This window comes from Microtus pennsylvanicus, chromosome 4 (assembly GCF_037038515.1).
Source record: "Microtus pennsylvanicus isolate mMicPen1 chromosome 4, mMicPen1.hap1, whole genome shotgun sequence".
NCBI lineage: Eukaryota > Metazoa > Chordata > Mammalia > Rodentia > Cricetidae > Microtus > Microtus pennsylvanicus.
Window position 1 is genome coordinate 71,854,829 of NC_134582.1, and position 25,747 is coordinate 71,880,575.

Below are 25,747 nucleotides of genomic sequence, written 5' to 3' on the forward strand. Positions count from 1 at the left end.
CCGAAGCAGTTTCTTTATTAACCAATGGTAATAAAACATATCCACAGCATGCAGAGGGGAGTCTCACATCAGAAGGGAAGGAAGGAGAGAAGGATAACGAGCACCATATTAGTCTTAAATGAGAGCTTTATTGCAAAGCAAGTATTTTCTCTTTCCAGCTACTTAGCACTCATGTGTCCTAGCTTACGCCACTAAAGCCCTCAGCGTGGCAAGCTGGCATCCTGGGCAGGCATGCGGAAACCCTGGAGCAGCCCTGCAACCCCCACCCTGTGGCAGGAGGAACATTTGCCATGTGATACACACAGCCATGTGTGTTTGTGTAAACAGCACGTGTGCCCAGCTCGTCTGGGAACAACCTGCTGGGCGTGCTGAGCTGTGAGTGGATCACTAAATCAGACACAGGCTTCTCGGAGCCACGTTTGGATGAGGCCAACCTGCACTCTGGGTAACTGATGACAAGGTGGAAAATGTGAGATCTGGTTGTCAGGGCCAAGGCGGGCATCTCAAGGGAAGCTCACTAGGAAGAAGAGGGGCTCTTAGCAACCACATCATGGAGGCCAAAGGGAAACTAATCCAAGCATGGGCCCATCTCAGCATCCCCAGCCTCCTGCTGTGAGGAGGACTCAGGTGAGCCTGAAACGGCTCAGTGAATCAGAAATCTTTTATTCCCACCAAGATAGGCACAGATGTAAAAACTTGCTTTTTTGCAATCTATTGTTAGAGAGATTAGATTCAGTATGATGATAAACAGTCACGTACAAGGCTGAGAACTGTTCGTTAAATAACTTAGGAGCACACTCTGCCTGATCCTTCATCTTGCCGAGTCTCCAGCTCTTTGGCTCCTCTATGGTGGTGGGGAAGGTTAGAGACCCCCTCCCCCCGTGTGTGTGTGTTCTGTGAAGGTGTGCATGGTGTAGACACAGAGGCCAGAGGAGGGTGTTTGGTTTTCTCTCACACTCTCTACCCTATCCTCCTGAGATAATTTCTCACCGAACTCAGAACTAGTGGACGCCGGTAAACTCCAGCAATTCTCCTGCCTCTGCCCCTCACAGGGTCATAGGCACACATGTAGCAACACCCAGTTTTTCATGTGGGTGCTAGGGGTCTGAGCTCAGGTCCTGACATGTGAGTAAAAGAGTTCTTACACTGAGCCATATTCCCCAGCCTGAGACTTTCTTGTCCAGGACTTGAGGTTTTGTTCAATTCTGCCCCAAACCCAGCCTATCTTAAATACCCTCTGTGATCCCAGGCCTGGTGCTACACTTACGTAAAAGCCCGATTATCACAATAAGCTTGAATCAGACATCCTCTCGGTTGTCTTTCAATTTTATAGCTTCAAGGGCATCTTTTCCAGCCTCCAGATACCACACAATGTGTGTGAGAAGGCATGATGGCCACAGGAATGTGTTCACCTGTGTGTCAGGATAAACTGGATTTGCTGCATAAACAACCGGGCGCCAAATCTCAGTGATTTACAAGAATGTAAGATGTTGCATCTCAACATTCAAGAGTCAGAGACAGGAGGATCGCAACTCCAGGCTAGCTGGGAAAGAAGGCAGGAAGGAAAGAAGGAAGGCAGGAAGGGAAGAAGGAAGGCAGGAAGACAGGAAAGAAGGCAGGCAGGAAGGAAAGAGTCAGGAAGACAGAAAGGAAGGAAGGCAGGTAGGAAGGCAGGAAGGCAGGCTGGTTGCTGTTCTGCTCCAGGTAAAGTCGGCTTGGGATCTAGGCTTCTGGAATGACTTTCCTGGAACTTGATGTGACAGAGGAAGAGATACATGGTCAGGCACATGTTGTCTTTGACAGCTTCTGCCTGGAGATAGCGTAGCTCAGATTTGTGCACATTCTGTGGTTCAAAGCAGTCACTAGGTCTTGGTTGTGTTCAGTGGGAAGGGAACACGTAGCCTTTCTTGGAGGAGGTCTGTTCAGGTCTGGATGCTCAGGGACAATAAGAGGTTTGGTGCTAGAAAGGGTCCATCTGTCTATTCTTGTCTGGCTTTAAATTAATGGATGAGACTCTATATAATAATTTTTTTTTCCAAGAGAAAGCCTAAAGTTGATTATTTCATTGTGGGCGGTGCCCCAGGCCTGGCATTTGTGTTCTCTTTAGGATTCTGTGGGGGTGGGGCGGGGATAACGTGTGAAGAACATTCTTACAGTCTTTGAAGCCCAGTCACACAGAAAAGTTCCAGCTCAGGCCTAGGCCTGCCCATCCTGAGCCAAACCACACTCTCCTTGCAGGACCTGGAGAGTCCTCCCCCTCTGTGTACCCTGGGTGGCCCAGCCCTCTGGAGGCATCTGCCTCAGGAGAGTAGAGGCCCCTAAGTCCCATCTGGATCCCAGAGCCCAACCATCTTGGTGGAGGCTGCCCAGGGTGTCAGTCAAACTAAAGAATATTCTTTTAGTACTGAATAACCATGTAGGGCTGGCAGGGCTCCCTCCGCCTGACAGATGGTGAACACATGCCTGGGACGGCCGGGCTGCACATCAATCTCTCTCTGCTGCTTTCAGCACGTCCTCCCAGCCGGGATCCTTCTTAGCTTGGCTTGTGATTGCCGTATAGAGTCCCTGTCTGAGGCCCGGTGTGTGGGGAGAGACGTCTCCAAGGAAGAGCAGGAAGTCTGGGCATTGGTATCCTATGCGATCGGACAGGTGGTCTACTCTTTCCCTGAGGAGAGCTAGCTTTGCTCTTAGCCCCCCTCACAGTTCCTGTGCGGGACAGGGGGATTTGGAAATCACTCTGGCTACCGGGAACCATTTTGGGTTTCTAAGATTACAGCTGGCTTGTTATTGCTAGGCTTCGTCTACATTTTGAATCTCAAAACCAATCCTTCAAAACAAGTCTTTGAAGAAGTTAAAGGCATGTTGGAAAAGGCAGCATGAAGAAGCTCTTGTGATTAATAGGAGAGGGGATTTGGGGGAGTCTGGTCCATCCTGGAGACCCTCAGTCGTAGGCAGAACTACTGGGCAGAGTCTTAGCATCAGGCTGCCCTGATCCGTTCTCTCTTGTTATCATTATTGAAAAGTTATCCATGGACCAACAGCTTGCAGATTTCTACTTCTGCCTTACAGATCCAAAGCTACCCTTTCTAACTAATTCCCTTCTGGGTGTCCCTATCAGGTACAGTGTGTATAGTGTGTATAGTGTGTCCATCCGAACTTCCCACATCCTCAGCCAAGACCAAGATCTTTTCTTAGAGCCTATATTTTTTCTTTTATTATTATTATTAATATATAATTTATTTATTATGTATACAATGTTTTTGTCTGAAGATCAGAAGAGGGCACCAGATCTGTTACAGATGGTTGTGGGCCACCATGTGATTGCTGGGAATTGAACTCAGGACCTCTGGAAGAGCAGTCAGTGCTCTTAACCTCTGAGCCATCTCTCCAGCCCTGAGCCTGTATTTTTTCTGCCATTCTTTACCAAATTACTCACTGACCTCCCCCACTGGCCCTGCAGGGACCTGGGAATTAATTTTGGTTTTCTCTTTCCTTTCCTCAATCCACTCTATACTTCACCCATTCCCCAGAAAATTCTTCCTGATTCTCCTTAGACATCCTTCTTCACTTCTCTCTGCCTTCATGGCAGCTAGTTCCCTGTAACCTTCTATTATTTTCATCCCTGGACTATTAAAACACCCCCTACTCTCGTCTTATCTTCTGTATCCATCCTCCGCTCGGCTGCCACTGAGATCTTCCCACAGAAACTGGACCATGGCTGTAGGAGGGATGGCCATTCTTCAGGCACTAGAGAGCCAAGCTCACCTCACTGTCCGCATGAACAGGTCCATGGCTGTATCCGCTAGCTGTTGCCGTGGCAAATAACATGGGACCAACAGCTTATGAGGAGGAAGGTTTGCTTTGGCTTCCTGGACACAAGGCTTCACCCTTGTGGTGGCATAGCGCACCACGAACAGAACATGTAGAAGAGAAGCCGCTCACCTCATAGCAGCTTGGAAGCAGAGAGAGAGGCAGGAGATGCATGGGCCCCATTGTACTCATTCTTGCCCCATTTTGGTCCACCAGGCCCCATTTCTCTAGGACCTGCCAGCAGCACTGGCTGCTTGGAGTCCCCCAATTTTATGTTGTTGGAGTTTTTACTCTTTTGGATCTTTCCTCTTTTGGCTTTTTTGGGGGGCCACCACCCAGCTCCCAAATAATTCACTCACGGAGGCTTATTCTTAAGTTATTTATGACTGGCCTTGGCTTGGTTTTTGGTTTTTGTTTTGTTTTGGTCAGGCTTTCTTAGTGTAACCCGTCTACCTTTTGCCTCTCAGCTTTTTCCTTTTCTTATTTCTGTATATCTTACTTTCATTCTTATTCCTTGGCTGACGGCTGGGTGGCTGGGTGGCTGGGTGACTGGGTGGCTGGGTGACTGGGTGGTTGGGTGACTGGGTGGCTGGGTGGCTGGGTGGCTGGGTGACTGGGTGGCTGGGTGACTGGGTGGCTGGGTGACTGGGTGGTTGGGTGACTGGGTGGCTGGGTGACTGGGTGACTGGGTGGCTGGGTGGCTGGGTGGCTGGGTGGTTGGGTGACTGGGTGACTGGGTGGCTGGGTGGCTGGGTGGCTGGGTGGCTGGGTGGCTGGGTGGCTGGCCCTTGATCCCTTGACATTCTCCTTCCCCGTTCTCTCATTGCTCCTCCTCTTCCTCCTTTCTCCTCCTTTTTAACCTCTCTGCCTGCCAGCCCTGCCTATCCTTGCTCCTGCCTCGCTATTGGTCATTCAGCTCTTTCTTAGGACCATCAGGTGTTTTACACAGGCAAAGAACCACAGCTTCACAGAGTTAAACAAATGCAGCATAAACAAAAGCAGCACATCTTTACATTGTTAAACAAATGTTCCACAGCATAAACAAAAGTATCACACCTTAGAATGATATTCCCCATCATTTCCAAGCGCCAGGGACTCTGAATACCTTTCCCTATTGGCTGGACTGTGTTTACACAGCTTTCCACCTCATCAACTCTCTTTGGTCATTAGGTCTCTGCTTAAAAGTTTGTGGCTTGCAGCAAATGGTGAACGGAAGGTTCTACAAGCCGGGATAGATGACAGACTCTGGCCAAGGCAGAATAAGGAGTCAAAGGCTATGCTTTGGGCATAGACTGGTATTAGCTGACTGTACTGAAATGTAGAAATACTTGGGGAAGTCGACCTATTAGAAAGATGCTACAATCTCAAGGTGAGGGTTTAAAACAAGGGTAGAGCTGGGCGGTGGTGGCGCACACCTTTAATCCCAGCCCTTGGGAGGCAGAGACAGGTGGAGCTCTGTGAGTGTGAGGCCAGTCTGGTCTACAAGAGCTAGTTCCAGGATAGCCAGGGCTGTTACAGAGATACCCTAACTCGAAAAACTAACCAACCAACCAACCAACCAAAACAAAAACCAACAACAACAACAAAAAAAAAAAAACCCAAAAAAACAAAAACAAAAAAGAAGGGTAGAACTGGGGAAGTGGCCAAAGGGAGCTGGGACCAGTGGTAGGAACTGGCCCACCTCCCACTGTCTTAAGAAACTATCTGGGGCCACAGAGAAAATACCCTAGCAAATGCCTTTCTTCTGGCCCTGCTTGCTGGCACAGGGAGGATCCTCCCCCAGGTCTGGCATTTCCAGTCTAGATTAGTCTATAGGACTGTTTTGCATTTTACATCTGTAGTTCCTGCTGGCTGGGCAGCCTTCCTTGCCATTGCTTAAGTTACTCTGGTGTCTTGCATATGTACTTGTAGAAAAAGAATCTTCAAGATCAGAAGGTGTCCAAGTTTCTCCAGAAATGCATCTGTAAGATTCCCCACTGAGAGAGAGAGTTGAGCGGCCCGGGAACCCGAGCTCCCAGGGGCACCCACAGTGGGAACATCCCAAGGCCATCTGTCTCACATCACAGCCAAGTCAAAAAAACTTCCAGAAAATGGTGTGAATTACTGCTAACCAAAAATAGTAATGATGGGGGAAGAGACCCAAAGCTGGGCCCGCCCACCATATGCCTCCTCACACAGAGAACTGTTAGAGGGGCCTATTTTCACATTATTGACAGCAGATTTTTTTCTCAGGAAGGGACATTCTCACTCAACCTACTCTCTGCCTTTTGTATGTTCGGTTGTTTACCATCCGAAAGAGCAGCAAATCCACTTCAGGTCTGCACAGAGGTGGGGACAATCTTCTTTCCTTCTCAGCTTGGACTGAGGCAACCAGGGGAGGTTGTGTTGCTTTACACATCGAACACACAGAACCACATTCAGCAGGGAGTGAAAAAGAATACTAACACTGAGAAATAGAACGGGGGCTTCCAGGAAGAAACGGAGATGCTGGATGGGTCGGGGAAACTTGTAGTTGCGTTCAGGAGGGGCCTCAGTTGGTAAAGTGCTTTCTGTACAAGCATAAGGACCTGGGTTTGAGTTCCCAGCATCCATATAGAATCTGGGACAGTAGCATGTTTGTAAGGCTTATAGTGCTGGGGGTAGCGGGTAGAGGCAGGCAGATCCCTGGAACCCACTGGCCAGCCAGCCGAGGTCCAGGGCCAGTGGGAGACTCTCTCTGAAAACAAGATGGAGAGAGACCGAGGCAGATAGCCAGTACCGACTTCTGGCCTCCACATTACACATGCGCACACATATGCACCTGCACACGTATCCACACCCCAAATACATGGACACAAAGAAAAATAAATAATTACAGAAGGAGAAGGGGTGAAAAAGGAGAGGATAGCAGGTATGGAAGAATATACTCTAAGTATATTATACACATGCATGAAAATGCCCTTATGCAACCCAGTATAATAAAGTAAAATAATTTTTTTTTGGTAGAAGAAAAGCATGTGGTCATTTACTGTTGTCTGGACCATGATCCACTTAAACGGTTATAGAAATGCAAGTTTAGGGAGTTCCGACTTTGATGAAGAAACCACAGCTAGATGCTTGGGGAACAAAAAGAAAACCAGGCTCAGTGGCACCGCATTTCCCCTCATGGTAGAGAGACCATGATTTATTACTCCACACGGCACATGTGCAAACCCGGGGTGCATTCACATTGGAGCAGATCATTTTAATTTACATAATACATCTTCAAGTCAAGATTTGCCACCAAGAGGATCAAAGGAGAGAAAGATGGAATTCATCCATCCATGGCTCTGTGCTTTCTCGTCTCAGGGCTCATTCGGGTGGGATTTGGAGGTAACAGGAGGGACGCAGGGTTTGGAATAAAATTCTCCATATAGGTCCTGCTCTCCCTGTGTGTATCCTTTTCAGTGACTCACAGTGTTTTATGTAGGGGACTGTGTACTGCCTTTGTGGAAGACTCCAGTTGGATTCCCAGTACTCATATGAGATGGCTCACAGCTGCCTGTAATTCCAGTTCCAGGGAATCCAACCCCCTCTTCTGACCTCTGTGGGCACCTGCACATGTGTATGCATACACACAGACACAAGCAATGCACATAAATAAAAATAAAATTTAAAATATTTTATCCATTGTTTTTGTTGATGCCTATTTAGTGGATAACAGGTACTCTTCTTTTGTTGGTTTTCTGAGACAGGGTCTCTCTTTTGAGCCTGTCCTGGAACTAGCTCCTGTAGACCAGCCTGGCCTCGAACTCACAGAGATCTGCCTGTCTCTGCCTCCTGAGTGATGGGATTAATGATGTGCCTACCCGGCAACATGTACTCTTTTAAAGAGGGTGTAACAAACTGTAAATTACTCCCCCACTCCTTCACAACCCAACAAACCTTTGCAGTCAGTGGCTTTGCTCTCTTACCAGATATGACCCACACATGAACGTGTGTGTGTTGGCATGTGTTTATGCCAAAGAACAGAGTGGTTTTCCGCTGTTCTGCCCCTTTAAGTATTCACCTATACATATTTCTGATTTCACTGACACTAACTCTTAAGTGGGTGCTATAGTTTGGATGTGTTTTGTCACTAATAAAACTCCTGGGTGATACAGTTGTCAACAAAGCTGTGTTTGGGAGGCAGGGCCTTGAGAGATGGATTGATGGATTTCTCTTTAAGTCTGATTAGTTCTCACAAGAATAGATTTGCTATCATGAGAGCGGCTGTTATAAAGCAAATATGCCCTCTTCAGAGTTCTCTGGCTTCCCATCATGTGATACCCTGGTTCTCCCCCTTTCTGCCCTGCATTTATCATCAGATTCTGGTGGATACTGGCAAGATAGACCTGTTTACTATATAAGTTACTGGTCTCCGGTACTCTGTTATAGAAACAGAAAATGGGTTAAGACTAAGCTAAGCCCAGCCATGGCATCTCTTCTGTATTTCTGTCTTAGCTCCAAAGCTCAGGCAGGCAGCATGAAGCCAGTTTGCTGTGCCTGCTGCATAGTCCCGCTGTTGATTGGAAAGAGTGGGTTACCTTGTATTTTCCTTTTCTTTCAGCCTTTCTCTCCAGCCTCTATCAGCTTCCATTCCCGCATTTACTTGGTGTATCTCTTTGGCCCATCCTTGGCTTCATGACTATTTTTGTCCTTTCTCTCTTACACACACACTCTCTCTCTCTTTCTCTCTCTCTCTCTTTCAACATGCCCCCTAGGAGCTATTATTGTTCCCTCTGGCATGTTTTCATTTCTTTCTGGCAATTTCCTTCTCCCTCAAGAATTAGTCTGGCTTTGCACGAAGCAGCCCCCTTCAGCTAGTGATTGACACAAGATGCATTTCCTGGCTTCAAAAGCTCTTTCTTTTTGGGGAGCTGCATCCATGAAGGAGAGCTTGGAGATGACCTTATTTCCGGTATACAGGGAAGCATCGCCCCGCCATAGGGCGGGCCGTTCAGCACTGTGATAGAAGGAGGCCAAACGCACTTGTCTAGAGTGCCGGGGAGTCACCAGTCAGGCTAAGCTAGGATTCAGCATCCTCTTCCCCACATTAGCCAACAAGGAACAGCTGCCGATGAGAGAGACCGCAAAGTCACGGGAGTAAAGACAAGGCATGACGGGAGATGCGAAGGGAATGGGTGTTAGCACCAGTAGAAGACTCTGAAAAAGGTCAGATCACCAAAGGACATCACAGCAGATGATTAATAAGAAGTGCAGGAGACGGCAGGAGGAAGGGTGCCCTCTCTTTCTGTCTTCGCTCTGACTTGGATTCAGACATTGGCACAAGCGCCCTTGTGGACCCAGGGCTTGAGAGCAGTGTGCGCCAGAGGAGTGTGGTTGGCGATTGGAAGAGGGGACAAAGCAGGCTCCCTGGACAGAAACGTGAAAACGCCAAGGCCGGGCGCACCAGGGAACTTCTCTCTTCCTTAGTATGCTGGATTTTGTCAACTTGACACGGCATCTGGAAGAGGCAACCACAATTGAGAAAATATCTCTATGAGACTGGCCTGTGAACATGTCTGTGGGAGCATTTTTTTGATCAATTATTGAGGTGGGAGGGCCTGGCCCACTATGGATAGAGGGGCCGTACAGAGAGGTGCACGCGTGACTGTTCCTTGAGGCATGGCCTGAGCCCTCCACCCAGTGACGTCTTCTCAAATGAGGCTCATTACTCTGACTCTCTTCACCCCACCCTACCGCCTTTGTCCTTTATACTTCTCAAATACTTAATGTGCCGTTTTCCTTGCTATTCGAGTTAAATTTTTAAAAATGTGTTTCAATGGTGGAGACTGAAGCCAGTACTTCAATAAAGTACAGAATTTGTGCATACTACGCAAATGCCCACCCCTGAGTCATGGCTCCGGCTCTGACTATGCATCTTACAAGTACGCTGCCTTCCTGTGTTGGAACGAACACTCCACCAGGGCAGAGAACTTTAGTCCATTTAAAAGTTCCCCCATTTTAGTCCTGCATATTTCCACGGCTTCCGACAAGGCCAGGCATCCAGGAGGGGCTCTTTAGCCAGTTGTTGAATGAATAAATGAATGAATGAAGATAGTTAACAGTAGACATTTTGTGATATAACCTACAACAATGATGTTCTCTTATACCGGGCTGGCCTCAAATTTGCTATGTAGCTGGGGATGGCCTTGATCTTCCTGCCTTCACCTCTTTAATTGGAAGATTACAGGCATGTACTACACAGTTGGTTTATAGAGTTGTCTTAGTTTGGGTTTTTTATTGCCGTGGAAAGACACCATGACTACGGCAACTCTTTAGCGGTGGTGGCGCACGCCTTTAATCCTAGCACTCGGGAGGCAGAGGCAGGCGGATCTCTGTGAGTTCGAGACCAGCCTGGTCTACAAGAGCTAGTTCTAGGACAGGCTCCAAAACCACAGAGAAACCCTGTCTCGAAAAACCAAAAAAAAAAAAAAAAAAGAACAATATTTAATTGTAGTGGCTCGCTTATAGTTCAGAGGTTCGGTCCATTATCAGCACAGAGGGAAGCGTGGAGGGATGCGGGCAGACATGGTGCTGGAGCTTAGAGTCCTTACATCTTCATAGGTAAGTGACAGGAAGTAATCTAACAGTCACACTGAAGGATGTCTGAGCAAAAAGAAAGACCTCAAAGCCTGACCCCACAGTGGCACACTTCCTCCAACAAAGCTATACCTCTGAATAATGCCACTGCCTTTGGGGTCATTTTCTTTCAAACCACCACAACAGTCCTGGCCTTGAAACTCAGAGCTTCCTGAATGCTAGGCAGCCACTCCACCTAAGGCTTAACAATTTGGCCAAGGAGCCTGGTGGTGGTGGTATGGACCTCTTTAATCGCAGCAGTTGGGAGGCAGAGCAAGTTCCAGTACAGTCAGGGCTACAGAGAAACCCTTCTCAAAAATAAAATAAAATAAAATAAATAAATAGGAAAAAAAAGAATCTGGCCTAAGGCTGGGGAGCCGGCTCAGCCAATAAGAGCAACGATCTGAGCTCAGTCCCTACAACCCATATTGAAACAAAATCTGGGCACTGTGGCCCGAGACCTAAGGATCTCACTGAGTGCCATGTCAGTCCCAACTCCCAGACCTTTCCTAAGCCCAGCTCTGCACCTGTCCCCAGCCCCTGCACCAACACACGCACAAACAGTACAGGCAGCAGCTGGTGTACTTTCCGACTCCGCGTCTGGTGTGAGGGGGCTCGAGCATACCCTTCCCCAGAGAGGAAGCTGCACGGGGAAAGGTTAAGGACCTTGTGTAGATTCCCAGGGAGCTGTTGTCTCCTGCGCTCTGGCATGTGGTTCCATTTATTATTTCTCTTTATAGCCCCAGGGTCATAAAATTAGAGAGTGGTGGCCTCATGCAGTTTCCCAGATTTCCACGTCATGTTTGGATATGCACGGAGCTCCTGATCAATGTTACTGTGTGGCTGCAAGGACTGCAGCTAAGGATCATGGAGGTCGGTGGAAAATGGCTTGGTGGTGGGGGAAGGGGAGGGGAACAAAACAAAGTCAGACGTTGTAGAGCAAACCTATGCTTATGTGAAGAAAGGGTTAGTGGTTTCAGTCAAATTTGTACCTTGAATATCCTTTGTATGAGAAATGTGTATGCCAGGTCACCCTGCACCCACCCTCAAGCCTGAGACCACCCAAGGAGAGTCTCAATGAGGGAAGTGTTAGTCTCCAGCAATCTGGGAGCTGGGACCAGCAGAGGCATCTGCCCTGCTGGCTTGCTTACCTACCTGTTTGAGCATGAGCTGGCCTGCAAGGGGGAAGCCATCTCCTGCTCTGTCCCACACAGCCTTCCCCTCCCTCAGTCAAGGAGCAGGTTGTTTGCCTCCCATCCCGGTCCTAAAGGACAGGGAATGGTTCTCTTTGAAGTGGGAAAACTCAAGAAGGGCTAACCACCAAACAGCACCAAAAGTTTCTTTTGTTGTCCTTCCAAACCAGGGCTCTGACAGAAAATAAAGAGAGAGAAAGAAAAACAAACAAATAAACACTCCCCTTCAGATGCCATAGTGAGCATGTTTCCAAAACACACAGTGTGGAGGAAAATACCTGTTTTCACTGCAGTGCCAGCAAACAGATAATGTGTGACACGCTCCCTCGGGTGATCACCAGGTATACGTAGCCTTGTGGAACATACACAAGAACCCGGGGAAGGAGTCAGGCCCCTAACAGAGCTGAAGAGAGAGGCCTCGCCAGCTCTAGACTATGCTAATTCCCATCTGAGTGTAGCAGACTTTGGGCTTATAGCCTTGACTCCAGGCAGCTTGTTCTCTCTGAAGCTAGGTGTCCCCACTTGATATAAATGGCTACTTCCCCAAAGGAGCCCTTGTTCCTAAGTGGGAGCGACTTTTTCCCTCAGGGGAAGTTTATGTGTGTTGGGGTACACACATGTGTGTACATGTGCATGTGTGCATTCAAGTGGAGGCCAAAGGTCCATCTCAGGTCTCTTCCTCAGTCCCTCTCCATCTTGTTTTTTGAGACAGGGTCCCTCACTTTTCCTTGTCAGCTACCTAGCCATCAAGCCCCATGGACCTGTCTGTCTTTGCCTTTCCAGTGCTGGGATTGTAAATCTCCACCAACATCCTCTACTCCTGAACGTGGTTCCGGGATCTAAGATCAGGTGTGTCATGAGCACTTTCCTGACTGGATCATCTCTCCAGCCAGGATGTTGACTTCTGAGGTTAAGGAACTTTCAGGGCCAGCAAAACGTACTCGCAGTGTACCTGTTGTGCAAGCCTAGTGACCTGAGTTTGGTCCCTGGAAACCAAGGTAGAAGGAGAGAATGGACTCCTAAAAGCTGTCCTGTCATCTCCATGCCCACTGTGATGCACCCCCCCATCCATCACACACACCCCTGCACGCAGACTGACAGACACATCACACACACCCCTGCACGCAGACTGACAGACACATCACACACACCCCTGCACGCAGACTGACAGACACACACAGACAAATATACGCACAATAACAATAAATTAAAATTTAAAAAATAATTAATGATTTAAAAAAGAGAAACTTCCTTAGGTGAGCCTGTCATTTGAGCTCAATGTCTCGAGAAGCCTGCGTGGAACCGTGAGCACCAACTGCGTGCATCTTTTTCCAGCTCCGGTTTGGTGACATCTGCGAGTATTTATACCACAGCAGTGGGCAAATGCTGCAAACATGTCCTTCATTTTAAGAATGTATCAAACATTTTCCAGAACTCCTGGGTCTGAGCCATCGTAGTCAGTCAGGAGTCCTGGTGCAGTGACCTCCAGGCTAGAGATCACAGGATACACAGCCGTAAGGTGGACAGATCCTCTGGTGATGTGGGGGTATGGCTCAGTGGTAGAGCATCTGACTGCACAATCCTCTGGCGGGCCACAGGTTCCATCTAGAGCAGACAACAGCCAGAAGACCCAGCTGACTCCTATTATATGGGAACACAGACCCGGTGGTAACATCTTCTGATAGTTTTCAGGAGAAGCTAAGATCCAGAATTTTATATGAAACCTCAATTTTAAAATGCTGGCAACATGTTTTAAGAAAACATCGAACCCATCCTCAAGCCAAAAGAAACACATCTGTTGGCAGCATTGGCTCTGGGCTGCCAGCTTGTGATTCCTGCGTGGACTTGATGAGCTCTGCCGCCTTCTGTCATTGTTCCTTGTCCTGGTTGTCCTTGTGCTTGTCAAGTCCTGGCACACAGGACTCTTCTTCACGCCCACCCTGAGTCTCCCGTTACTCTCCTACTCTGTCCCTCTCTTCAAGAGCCTGTTTATGGGTTTGGTGTAATTCCTGCATGTGTTTTACTCTCCTGGTAGCCTGAAAGTTCCCTGGAGATAAAAATCTATGTCCTGGACAATAGATACTCACTAGTAAATTTGAAAACTATCCAGCCAGAGAGACAAAGCTTAGATGAGACACTTCAGAGGCCTGATGACAGCCTTGGACAGACATCACATCGTTGCAACATTCATGAGACACACTCAAGGGAAGACTTCATTGTCCTAAACATGTTGATGTATGTAAATGGGGTTTCCTGAGTCAGCTTTGTGGTCCAAAGAGGGAGCTTCCCCGTAGGATTGTGGTTGGCCACATTCTGAATGAATAGTATATGAACACGTTCCTCCTCACTTAAGCTCTACCTAATCAAAATAAAAGCTCTTGTGAGCTCTGGTGTATTTACATGTGTGTATGAGTGCAGGTATGTATATATATGTGTACAAACATGTATGCATGCTCACGGGTGTGTAGAGGTCAGAAGACCATGTTGGGTATCTTCCTCAATCTCTTTCTTTTTAAAAACATATTTTATTTATTAATTTTATGTGTAGGGGTTATGTGTACACAATGGTAGAGCTCAAAGGACCGCTTTCAGGGGTTAGTTCTCACCTTCAACCATGTGGGTCAAACTCAGGTTGTCAGACTTGGGGCGGTAAGCTTTAGCAGCTGAACCATCTTGCTGGCCCCTCCACCATGTTTTTTAAGACGAGGTCTCTCACTGAACCTGGAGCTCACTTAATTAGCTGGGATAGCTGGCTAGTGAGCTCCAGGAACCTGTCTATCTGCCTCCACGGTACTGGGATCACGAATACAAGCCACCAAGCCCTTCAGTTACTTTCTTTTATTGTTTTTAAACAACACAAATTTAAATAGTGAATTTTTGTGATCTTTGAAAGACTTATTATTCTATGGGGACAGTCATTGTCTACCTGTAATATTATGTAAATTTTGTGTCTCATAAGACAGTCCATAAGGCACCTGTGTAGTGGGAAGGGACAGGTTTTTATCACCGGAATCCAGTCCCTCCCTTTGACAGAGCAGGGACCTGAGGTCCAGAGAGATATGATGGGTCCCTAGAGGTCCACAGGCCATCACAAAGCATGTCCCAGGTGCCATAGAAAGAAACTGCAAGTACTGCATCCCCATCCTTGGTTGCCAGCTTCAGTACTGCACTGGTTACAGGATGCCAGGGTCACTGGAGCTGTGTGTTTAGGTACCACAAAAGTGTTTCAAGGTTTTTTATTTTCCTTTTTTCCCATGAAAGTCGTCTTTCCTCCAGGTATTTGGAGGTGGCCTGTCTCAGAGAATCCTCACTACTCACCTTGGACAGCCTACTTCTAGCTGCTGATTGTCCAGGGGAAAGAAACCAAAAGGAGATTTGGAGGTAGCCCAGGTTGCCTACTACTTATGCTCAGGGTTGATCTGGGACCTCCGAACTCCCTGATTTTATTCCACTGAGAAGGGATCCTGATTCTAAGGAAGAGGTTTGAAAGGAGACCCAAACCCTGGTGGAGGTGATTGTCTATGTGGTAATAACAGAATGCTTTCTTACTCATGAGCCTGTGCTGTTTACCAGGCAGATCAATTGGTATGATTTAATCTAATCTGCCTTCCTTCCCTTTGTCCCTCTTCTCCTTCCAGTCCCTGGCAAAGTATGCTTGCTTGGCCTGATGGTAAATCAGCTCTTCAGTTTGCTAGTACCAAAGTCTTGTATCTCCTTAACATGGAGCCTCCAAAGCTCTTTTCAAAATTTCAGACTTGCTGTTTGCAAAGTACCATCTGATTCAGCTAAGGTTCCAAGAAGACACTCACACCTGACTGCCAACCAAGAAGACTGCTGGCCTGTGTCTGGTGGAGCCCTTGCTGTTCCCAAGGGCTCAGGGCTGCTGTCACCTTGTTGGGTGGGATCTGGTCATGATGGAGTCAGAGATACAACTCTACTCTTGCCCAGGCCAATGGCAAGATGGCACTCTTTAAGTATACACTTCATTTATTTAATATATTTATATTACATTGTAATATTAATCATTATAAATAAATATAAAATTAGTATATTTTCAATAAACATTTTCCCTTTTTTGTTTTCATGTGTGGTGTGTGTGTGTGTGTGTGTGTGCACATATGCACACAGTAGGCGAATGTGCATGTAGAGCCCAGGGATGTGTTAGAAATGTCAGGAATCTTCTTAATTGTTTCACCTTATGCACCGAGGCAGAGTCTGTCAATCAAACCCATAGCTCATTGATATGGCTAGTCTTGCTAACTCGCTTGCTATGGGGAGCCCCTGTCTTTGATGGAATTTGAGGCTATAATTACAGGTGGGCCATCAGGTTCACTCGGCATTTATGTGGGTTCTGGGGATTTGAACTCTGGTCCTCCTGTTTGTATGGCGAGTACTATAACCACTGAGCAATCATCCCAGGCCACGGTATATTGTTATGTATAAGCATTTTTGTATGCACATCTCTCTGGAGAAGATCCCATTACAAAATTCACTGGTTTTTCTTGTTCTTGAGATGGTTAAGAACTTGGACTGGTGAGGAGAGCCACATATGAATATGACTGTGTTTCTACACATTATATATACAGTGATCCATATCTATATATGAGCATGAATATGTTTCTGTGCATTATATATGTGTATATATACATATTGTTTATATACGCACACACACATATACACACATATTGTTTCGTGTGTGTGTGTGTCTGCATGGTTCTTGAACATACCTTGACATATGAATATGTGTGAGTATTTATCAGATAGCTCTGCCTGTGTGGGTGAGGGCCTGAAATCTGGAAGTACTGACCTTGGAGACGTCTCTGAGTCTCTCGAGTGCTGCTACAGAGTCCTGTGGTAGGACTGAGACTCTGGTTATGTCCCCATATCTCTAACTTAACGCCCAAATGTCTTATTACTTGACTGTTGTTCCCTAGACCCGAGTGAATACCTTGTGCCTTGTCCGGGAAACACCCTGTGTCTGTTCTCATCAGGCAGCAGACCTGGTGCAATAGGGAACCTACCCAACTGGGGAGACGATGCCAACACAGTTTGGGGAGCCACAGTTCTCAGGAAAGCACCTGGATGAACTGTCTTTGTCCCTTCATTCTCAGGATTCAGGAATGAACACATGTTGTCATGAAGGCCTCTGTGGCCTTGCTACAGAACTATGATGCTGTCTACAAATTGAGCTATAGGAACAAGATTCTTTATAATCGCAAGAAAGACTTGTTCTACCAAATCAGTTGGTAAGTGACAGGAGAATTGAATCCAGTCATGAACCTGAGATCCCTCTGCTGTTGTTGTCTTTTGCTTGGCCTGTTTATCTGGTGCCTGGGGATACCAGGTCTGGAACACAGGGTCAGGAAACACAGCGGGAGGAAGCCAGGATGAATTGAAATGCTTTAGCACATCGAGTAGATAGGATTAATAAAACCAGACCTTCTGGAGATCTTTACCTTTGGCTGTGCTTAGACCAGTGACCATTCCAGTTTTTCTGAGTTCTAAACCTTGCCTGTGCAATCCAGTCCACAGCCTCCTCTGGTGGTCACTGGCAGGAACATGACTGACCTGGACTTTTCATTCAGTCAGCCTGCGTTTACCATCACGCAGGCACTAGCTCTCATCTATGTTAACAGATTTCAAACGCTCTCTCCACAGCAGGGACATGGCTTCCACACCAAAGCTTTCACACTAAAACAGACATGCGGACTGCAAAACCGCCTGAGCCTGTCCAATCAGAACCCTCCAGGAGACTCTGACACACCCTAAAGATGGAGAATAACTGTTCCAAGTGTGAGGAATGAAAACATGAACGGAGCTTCTAGGTTTGGCCTTCAGGGCCACGTCGCATGGTAAGAATCATAAAACAAGGTGACACTCTCCTGCCTAAACGCACACATATATACACACACCTATTTAATTTTTCCAGCTATTGAAAATGAGGCTACATTAAAATGATGAATTTATGTTTGGTGAAATGTCACTATGTCCCTTGAAGCCAGGCCACATATTAGGAAATTCTGGAGTTGTTCAACTATGATGTAATGTTAAAATTCTACTGTGATCAAGTCTAACGGCCTGGAGACTTTGTTATCAATGGTGCATAACTTGATTCGGTTTCCTTTCTGGCTGCAGAGTATTTCAGATAAAATACTCTGATAAAAGGCCATCATTGAGAGGAAGTCAAGGCAGTGGGAATCTGAAGTAGCTGCTCACATGACCTCCACAGTCAAGAGCAGAGAGCAATGAGCTAACAACGTAAGCATGCTCACTTTTCACACTCTGTGTAAGCCAGGATGCTCTACCCAGAGAATGGAGCCACCCACAGTGGGCAGATTTCCCACCGATGAAGACTATCTCCCATAGGCCAACAGAATTTAAGCAGTCCCTCACTGAGACTCTCTTCCCTGGTGATTATCGATTGTGCCAATTTGACAATGAAAACTCAGCATCAAATAACTACAGTGGAGTCTGCCATGGAGTTTAGCTGCTAGGAAATGCTGTCCTCATGGTATTGCTCCTGTCTGAAGACCAGGCGCATATCTGAAAATGCCTTGTATCAATTCCAAGGCTGTGACCGGAGGTTGAGGCGTTCAGTTGGCAAAGTGCTTGCCCAGTATGCAGGAAGCTCTGGGTTCTGTTTCCAGTACGCCATAAAACTTGGTGTAGCATCGAACGTCCATCAGTATTTCCAGTCCTCTAGAGGTAGAGGCGGAAGGATCAGGAGTTCAAGGTCATCTCCAGCTTTTTAGGCTAGCCTGGACTAAACATGTTTTGGTTTTTTTGGTTCTTTTTATAACACAGTCAGATTTGTGTTGCTTTTTTTCCTCCTTTTCATCTTACTCCTTCCTATTTTTCCTCCCCCATCTTCCATCCCTCCCATCTCATCTTCCCTCCTCCCCATCCTTCTTTTCTCCCATTTTACTTCTTTTTCTTTTCTTCTCTCTTACATTATGTAAAAATTTTCTAATGCAATGGGGCCTTGTCTTTCATCAGCCACCTGTTTAAATCTATTTCATATGCTTGGTTTCTTTCATAGAAAAGAGACGATGAAGGAACTGGGCCACCATATAAACATTCAACGCCTGTCATGGTGAAACATCCTTCATACTTACTGACTGTCTAGCTGCCCAAGATATGCTTTTGCAGATAGAAGACCAAGGCTGGGAGCACTGGAGTAGCTTGACCTAAATCTAAGTGGGAAGTGACTGAAGAATTGGGGGAACTGAGCCCAGAGTTTATTCCTCCTAGATCATGCCTGGTGCTTACCAGGTGACGCCATGGGCTTAGCTCATTGCACCTGTGTCTGTGGAGCACTGGGTCTGGTGATAAGTTTATCTCATGCCTCTTTTCATTTGGATGTTGCCTCCTGCTCTGTCTGTTCATGGATTCGGTCAAAATACACTGCAGAGGAGGCTCTGAAGATGGAACCAGATATTTGCGCACACATAGAACTTCCAACAGTAGAATCTCAGAAGTCTCATGGGAGTGGGACATGGAAGTCTCTAGGTCATTTAGTGTGGTGTCAGAGCCAGTACGTAAACACTCCCCACTGATGCCGCCAGAGTTTGTGTTCAGGGTTCCGATGAAGGGACATTCCAACATCAGGTATACTAGCAATTGGAACAGCTGCCATCTTCAGGCTAAAAGTCTGGAATTTCTGTTTGAACAGACAAAAGTCACATGTGTTTCAAACAGGGCGTTTTATATGCTAAGTTGAGTATTCTTGAGAAACAGACTTTGTACTGGTGGGTCACTGAGGGTTTCCAGAACAATCAGAGTACTTCATGGGATACACATACATCACCAGAACCCACAAAATACACAATACCCCGAGTGATCCTGGCATGACCTGGGTCCTTGGGGTTGTGATAACACGCCACTATGGGTTTCTCTATGGTAACAGATGCTCTGCTCCGGAGTGGGATGGTGATGGGGAGGAGCTGTATGTGTTGGGGCAAGAATACTCTGTATTATACTCCATTGTTCTATCAACTTAAAACTGCTCTAACAATAAAGTCTATTAACAGAATCGCACTTACCCTTAGAGAATGGAAAAATTGTTTTAAAAACAAATTTCTCCCAATCCGTGTGTCACATCTGGCTATATATTTGGGAAATTATTGGAAGAATTTGCATATTGGTCTGACATTGTAACTGGCCTAGCAAAAAATGAAGATAAGCTAAAGAAACATTTGTCTCCAAAGCTGACATCAGACTATTGAAACAATGTATCCCAAAGAAGTGGGACTTTCTCCTGGAGTCTCATGCAGGGAGGAGGAAAAGGCACCAGCCAGACAGGGAAATTGTGTCCTGGGGAAAGATTTCAGGCAGTTCTAATAACTTGTCAGAATACCTTGCAGACCGAAGCCCAGACACTGATGGGACAGTGGTGGGCGGGACCACACCTTCCTTGACTGGCACGGCTTGGATGTGTACATCCTTGGATCTCTATTTAAATGTTGGTCTCACTTCTGGATCCCAAAGATGGACTTGAGGTTGCCGGATCTTTGTCCTTTGTCCCTCTTCCCACTGTGGTTACGCTGAATAAATCTGTTTTCTGCTTTCCACTTTTAATTTGGCTCTTTGTATTGGCTTGCTGAGAATGACTGGCCAGACCTGACTAGGCTGGGACTCCCGCATCCCATAACAACATTACTTCTGAAAGCGCAGCTGACCATTCAGTTAGGCACATGCAGCAGGAGCAAAGGCGGAGTGGTTCCTGGAGCTGTGCAAGTGGCCAGAGAAAGACACTGAGAAAACTAAAAGAATGAAAACAACCAAACACACAACCCTCCCTCAACTTTGCATCATAAATACAATAAAATCTGGTCAGCAATTCCCGATTCAAGACATTGCTCATCTGGTAGGAAAATACACGAATACAGGACAAGTCAAACAAACACCAAACCTAACAAGGACCTTGTTTGACTTAATTTCAGTGAGGTCTGAGATTTCCCACATCACCTGATTGTTCGTGGGTGACCTGTGGGGTTTGGAATCAGGATGTAAGTTGCTGACTGGGGAGCCCCACACAGACACCTCAGCCCTGTGCTCTGCAGTTGGAAAGGTCTCTTGGACCCATCTGGTCCCTCTGCAAACAGTCCCTGATTGTTTGCTTTTCCAGTGACCTTCTGTTTATTCAAGCCTTTTCTCTTCCTTCTGAGAGAGAAGGCTTAACCTTTTCTTCTTTTTTTGTTATGGTCTGCGTTTCTTTATTACCATTGCAGCTGAGAAGAATAAAAACTCTGAAGACAAAATAAAAGAAAGCAGAGCCCAGGAGAAAGCCTGGGGAGGAGGCAACATTTGCCTGTTGGTGTGTCTGGGTGCGGCTGGCAGCACACACATTCCTGGGCAGCTGTGGTACTTGAAAACACAGGCTGTCATTTCCCCTGCATGGAGGCATAAACCTCCCAGCAATGTGTGTGGCCTCTGTGAAGACACAGCGTCTGTCCCATTCAGGAACAGCCCTCACTCCACTGGGCCCCATGGCAGGCAGGATGTTTGCTGTTTAAATAAATAAACTGATCAGAGGCTTACTGGCTGTGAAGGCTCCCTGCCCTCCCTCCCACAAGGCAGGTCCCGAAGCAGAGACAAGGCCCACCAACAGAAAGGAGTCACCAATGCCACCCACTGTGACTCACCCTTCTCCTGGTCCCTGACCAAATGGTGCCAGGCAGCCAGTCGTTGTGGTCAGCGCTTGGCTATTGGAGGCAGCTGAGTGTGTCATTGAATCTACTGTGACCAGGCCTTCCTAGAAATGCTAGGGACAGAGGGGAGAGGGAGGCCCCTTCAGGGCCCCATTGTCTCCTTCTTTTGCCTAGGTGCTTTGTCTCCTTGTACCCCTTTTCAGAGAGGAAGTTGAGTAGCTTATCTTGATCTTTCATTGGCTTCCCTTCCTGCCTACCTATTGATCAAAATCCAGGAATCTCAGTCTTTCGGATGCAAGCTTTAGCCCCAAAGGAAACCATGTCAAAAATACAAATTCTGCCAGGAACCAGCTCATGAACAGGCTCAACTGTTCATACCTGTCTTTCCAGAGTCTCCACACACAATGTTGAGCAGCTAGACCACAGTCGAGAGTCGGATTCTGTGGGGTCTATGTACCAGGGGCTCCCTAGAAGTCCTGTCTGTCCAGGTGCTCAATAACTTCTTATAGACGAACAGAAGACAAAGGTGGGGAAGCCAACACGTTTGATTGGCATGCTTCACTTTTTCTTTTCTAAAGTTTTCTCTCTCCTGCCCCAGGCAGCCCTTCAGGGTTGTTGCTGGAACAGCAGTGGCTCTTGGCTACCTATGGATGAGTGTCTCCTGCTGTGATGGTTCTAAAGGGACAAATATTAAAAAGTAGGAAAATATGGCATCTTAGCTCTACATAACTGAGATAATTAGAACCAGAAGTTGTGTTTTCAGCTTGGGTCAGTGTGGATACTGGAAGCTGCTGGCAAGTATAAAGAAGGAATGGGAGCTGGGCATGATGGTGCACGCCTCTAATCCCAGCACTCAGGAGGCAGAGGCAGGAGGATCTCTGTGAGTTCCAGGCCAGCCTGGTCTGCAAAGCAAATTCCAGGATAGATGGCCAGGACTATTACACAGAGAAACCATGTCTTGAAAAACCAAAAAAGAAAAAGAAAGGAATGGGTTACTGGACAACCCATCAGGATGGGGGCTTTTACATGATTGCTTCATAGAGTTTGTGAGATCAGAGTCTGGGTCAGGAAGCTGTTCATGGAGCACCTACCCACTGCCCTGGGCACGGGGGTCTTGCAGAGGAGATGAATAGATACAGTCATTTCCCATGACAGACTAAGATCTTTGTGTTCTGTTGGGGGCAGGGGGTGTCTCTGACTATTCTGGGGACAGGAATGGAGGGACAGGGAAGGAAAGACATTGAAGTGGCTCAGAGCTAGGCTGGCAGTTGGGGACAGAGACTATAGGGAGGGGAAGGAGACTTCTCTAATACAAAGTCACAACCAGGTGTACTTCAGAGCACCTGAATATTTAAGGTCAGCTTGTATCTCTTCAAGGCCGCTGATGAAAATGGTTAAAGTTGGCTCAGGAATACCCGTCAGCCCTTATTTGGGATGTAGTAACCTGACAGTGGAAACTGGACTGGGATTGGGAAAAGAGCTCCCCACATGCAGACAGCATCGGAATTGTGGTCCTGCAGCGCGATGTCGGTTTGGCTTTCCTGAAGACTCAGGCATTAACAGCTTGGCTCCTTGCATGGTGCCAGTGAAAGGCGGTAGACATTTTAGAGGGGGCCTCGCAGGGGAAAGTTAGGTCATGGGGGACAAGCCCTCAACCCTTAGAGTGGATAATGGGACCCTGGATCCTTCTCCTCTTTGCTTTTGTTATGAAGTTGGCGGTTTTGCTCTACAACACATTCCTTAACCATGTGGTGCCTTAACGGGCCGAAAGCTGTAGAACAACTAATCAAGAAGTGGAACTCTCAAAATTGTGAGCTGAAATGAACCTTTCTCTATACTAACTTAATTACCTCAGACACCCATGTCAACAGTAGAAGACAATATCTCAACTAGCTAGAAATCCCATATATATTAGAACAAACTATCTTTTTTCATTACACACACCAAACCCAGTTCCCACTACCTCCCCTCCTCCCATTCCATCCACCTTACCTCTCCCCCCCCCCCCCGCCATGCACTCCTCAGAGAGGGTAAGGCACATTGCTTTGGGGAAGGTCCAAGGCCCTCCCTACTATATCTCTGCTGAGCAAGGTATCCATCCAAAGAGAATGAGTTCCCAAAAAGCTGGGATAAATCCTGGTGCCACCGCCAGTAGCCCCACAGTCTGCCCCAGTCATACAACTGTCACCCACATTCAGAGGGTCTAGTTTGGTCCTATGCTGGTTCCTTTCCTGTCTGGTTGGAGTTGGTGAAGTATTTTTAATTAAATAATTATTTTCTATTTTATTTTATGTGAATCGGCGTTTTGCTTGTACATCTGTGCACCATTTGCATACCTGATGTCTGAGGGGATTAAAAAAAGGTATCAGATCCCCTGGAACTGGAGTTAAAGATAGTTATGAGCTACCATGTGGGTGCTGGAAATTGAACCCAAGTTCTCTAGAAGAATATCCAGTGCTCTTAAATTGAAAGACCCCAGCTTAGCTTCTGTAATACCATTTTGCAAGGCTTTCACACAAACAAGTGTAAGTTCAAGGTAAAGTCGGTACTCCTAGGCGGCCAAAACAGGATATCTATGGTCAGATATCAGGCCTAGGAGGGGAACGAAAAGTTCTGGGAAAATTACATGTGCCCTAGATAGAACCAAGTCAGCTATTATCATATCTTCATGTCCCTGAGAAGCTTGTCCCCAAGTGAACCCATCGCCCCATCGGAAATGACCAATGGAATCCCTGTAACCATGCATGCTTCTGCCGTCCATTTCCATATAAAAGACCCCCTGCCCAGCCTGAGGGCATGCAAGTCCTCCAAAGAGACTCTGACACCCGCAGGTACCTGTGTACTCTCAATAAAAAAAAACCTCTTGCAGTTTGCAGCCAGTGGTCTCGGATTGTTCCTTGAGTTTGGGGGTCTTCTCCTGAGGGAAGGTCCTCTCTGAGCCATCTCTCTAGCCCTAGGGTATTTGTTTTTTTTTTTTTTTTGTGAGTTCCTAGCACTTGGGACATTTTGCTGTCTGAACAGCACATTTCAGTAGCTAAGTGGGTTAGAGTCAATGAACTCCAGGCTGAATTTTTTTTAATTTATTTATTTATTAAGGATTTCTGCCTCCTCCCTGCCACCACCTCCCATTTCCCTCCCCCTCCCCCGATCAAGTCACCCTCCCTCATCTGCTCGAAGAGCAATCAGGGTTCCCTGACCTGTGGGAAGCTCAAGGACCTCCCACCTCTATCCAGGTCTAGTAAGGTGAGCATCCAAACTGCCTAGGCTCCCCCAAAGCCAGTACGTGCAGTAGGATCAAAAACCCACTGCGATTGTTCTTGAGTTCCCATTCTTCCTCATTGTCTGCTATGTTCAGCTAGTCCAAATTTATCCCATGCTTTTTCAGACCCAGGCCAGCTGGCCTTGGTGAGTTCCGGATAGAACATCCCCATTGTCTCAGTGTGTGGGTGCACCCCTCGCGGGCCTGAGTTCCTTGCTCGTGCTTCGTCTCTTTCTGCTCCTGATTTGGACCTTGAGATTTCTGTCCGGTGCTCCAATGTGGGTCTCTGTCTCTGTCTCCTTTCATCGCCTGATGAAGGTTAATATTCAGGAGGATGCCTATGTGTTTGTCTTTGGATTCACCTTCTTATTTAGCTTCTCTAGGAACATGAATTATGAGCTCAATGTCCTTTATTTATGGCTAGAAACCAAATATGAGTGAGTCCATCCCATGTTCTTCTTTTTGGGTCTGGCTTACCTCACTCAGGATAGTGTTTTCTATTTCCATCCATTTGTATGCAAAATTCAAGAAGTCCTTGTTTTTTACTGCTGAGTAATACTCTAATATGTATATATTCCATACTTTCTTCATACATTCTTCCGTTGAAGGGCATCTAGGTTGTTTCCAGGTTCTGGCTATTACAAACAATGCTGCTATGAACATAGTTGAGCATATACTTTTGTTGTATGATAGGGCCTCTCTTGGGTATATTCCCAAGAGTGGTATTGCTGGGTCCAGGGGTAGGTTGATCCCGAATTTCCTGAGAAACCGAAACACTGCTTTCCAGAGTGGTTGCACAAGTTTGCATTCCCACCAGCAATGGGTGAGTGTACCCCTTTCTCCACAACCTCTCCAGCAAAGTGTTTTTTATTTTAGCCATTCTGACAGGTGTAAGATGATATCTTAAAGTTGTCTTGATTTGCATTTCCCTGATCGCTAAGGAAGTTGAGCATGACCTTAAGTGTCTTTTGGCCATTTGAAGTTCTTCTGTTGAGAATTCTCTGTTCAGCTCAGTGCCCCATTTTATAATTGGGTTGATTAGCCTTTTACGGTCTAGTTTCTTGATTTCTTTATATATTTTGGAGATCAAACCTTTGTCAGTTGCGGGGTTGGTGAAAATCTTCTCCCAGTAAGTGAGTTGCCTTTTTGTCTTAGTGACAGTGTCCTTTGCTTTACAGAAGCTTCTCAGTCTCAGGAGGTCCCATTTATTCAATGATGCTCTTAGTGTCTGTGCTGCTGGGGTTATACGTAGG